The following is a 2,578-nucleotide window of genomic DNA, read 5'->3' as shown; positions in this document are numbered from 1 at the left end:
TTTTACATAGTGTCAAAGTAGGTATATGTCAACAGATTTCGCTAAATGTAGCCATTAGCATCTTGCTATTAGCAATTCCGTTGTGCTGCCTTAACGGCGATTTGGGCTCATTTTAAGATAAATGATGACGACAGGACTAAGGCACAGTGTAATATCTGCACTGCTACAGTGTCGAGGGGCGGAAATGAAAGTACTTCGTTTGGCACAACCAATTTGATTAAACATCTGAAGACGCACCATAGTGCTGAGCACACAAGGTTCACTCATGCCAGTGACGCAAGAGACCAAAGCAACCAAAAGGAAAAAACGCGCACGGACACAGACAGAGAGAGAGAGAAGGGGAGGAAGAGAGACAGACTTATAGTGCCACATAGGTGATTGTTTGTGAACTTGAGCCGGAGACTCTTTTGATCCTTTTGAACCTGAACTGTGCTCATGTTCATATCCAGGAATAGTTCTGTTCACTTTTTGTTAAGCAGACTGTGTTGTTAACTATGCAGCCAATTTAATTGCCTTTATCTGGTTATATTTACATTTTGTCTAATGTGATGATATTGACTCTTTTTTTTTTGTTAAAACCAGAAAGCTCCGTTTATTTTTGGCTTGGGATAGTCTTCTGTTAACGTTGTACTATAGGCTTGACATAATCTGCAGAGGATAAAATAAAATCTTTCATGGAAATCAAATCTAGGAAGTATCGGTATCGGTACTCGGTATCGGCAAGTACACAAATAAAAATACTCGTACTAGTATCGGTTTGTAAAAAAGTGGTATCGGTGCATCCCTATCTACATTGACTCGGTTAGTTATTAATGTGCTACACGAATGTTGTAGAGTATTGTAGGTCTTGACTTCAGCTCTCGAATATTATTTGTCGGTTGTTGCTAACGCTTGGACCAAAAATCCATTGAAACACATAGTAGCTAGCTAGCCTCGCTGCTAATAAGTATAACGAGTCTCTGGGCTCTTTCACTGCCGTTTTATGTAAGGTCAGCCATTCTAAATAGGTTCTACACATACGTGAAATACATTCCCTATGTAATGGATTGAGAGCAACGCTCCCATCATTACTCCATAGCAAAGTACTTCAGTTGTCATTTCAAGCTTGCTGGAGAAGGCACTTCCAACACCGAGCCACCAGCAGAGAGCAACAGTGGTCATCAGATCATCAGAGACGAAGGGGACATGAGAAACGTTTTCCACGGATGCACAATTAGTGGCGATATCCAAATCAATATAAACAAATATTAACAAAGTTGAAAGTGTCCCATTGTCGTTTTTGTTATTTTAATGGCAACTTTTTAAAATGAGCAATGTGAATGAATAAAATGGTGCGAGATCAATGTCGATCTCCTAGCTAATCATCAGCAAACATTTGGTTCTGGGCTAACAGACCTGATGTCCCCAATGCTAAAAAAGGGGGACCATTTTCTCTAGGCTACTGAAATGCGATACACAATGTTTGGTGGCTACAACTTTTTTGTGCTGAAAGGCATCTTACTATTTATAATTTAATTTTACTTAATATTTATAATGTCGCTGGTAACCGTGCTGCGCGTCGGGCCTTACAACACCCTCGAACAAGTACATTATTGACGATACAGTACTGCCTCTCGAACCTTATTGCTTAAATAGAATTATAACACGGGTAGATGGAATTATAACACGGGTAGATGGAATCCACCATTCTGAGAGTGAGTTCCGGGGTGTGCTATATTCAACGATATAGTAACTGTACGACCTGTTTTCATCTACCTGAGCGTTCCATATCAGTGCGCACTCAAAAAAAAAAATCTAACCAAGATGGCAACGTTTTGTGGGGAATGTAGTGGGGAATGTTTCATGTGAATTAAGCTATTTACCCGACTTTTTATGTGTCTAAATTGACTCGGTTAGTTGTTTCTGTGCTACACCAATGTTGCAGAGTATTGTAAGTCTTAACTGAAAGTCTCGAATATTATTTGTAAGTGACTGCTAACGCGTAGACCAAAAACCCATTGAAACAGATGGTAGCTAGCTAGCTAGCCTCGCTAACGTAGCTCTCACACGCGAGTTAGTGGCGATATCCAAATCAATATAAACAAATATTAACAAAGTTGAAAGTGTCCCATTGTAGTTTTTGTTATTTTAATGGCAACTTCATAAAATGAGCAATGTGAATGAACTAAATGGTGCGAGATCAATGTCGATCTCCTAGCTAATCATGAACAAACTTTTTGTGCTAGGCTAACAGACGTTCCCAATGCTATTTGTCTGTTGCATAGCAACAGCCACACAAAGGGGGACTATTTTCTCTTGGCTACTGAAATGCGATACACAATGTTTGGTGACTAGAACTTTTTTGTGCTGAAAGGCAGCTTACTGTTTATAATTTAATTTTACTTAATATTTATAAAGTCGCTGGCAACCGTGTTATAAAAGCAATAAGGTACTCGAGTCAGTACGGTATCGTCAATAATGTACTTGTTCGAGGGTTTGCCCGCTGCGCGTCGGGCCTAACAACGCCCTCGAACAAGTACATTATTGACGATACCATACTGCCTCTCGAACCTTATTGCTTAAAACTCACACATCAGAA

The sequence above is a fragment of the Sprattus sprattus genome (assembly GCF_963457725.1).
Source record: "Sprattus sprattus genome assembly, chromosome: 12".
NCBI lineage: Eukaryota > Metazoa > Chordata > Actinopteri > Clupeiformes > Clupeidae > Sprattus > Sprattus sprattus.
The sequence above is the reverse complement of the archived record's forward strand: the minus strand, read 5'-3'. Positions refer to the sequence as shown.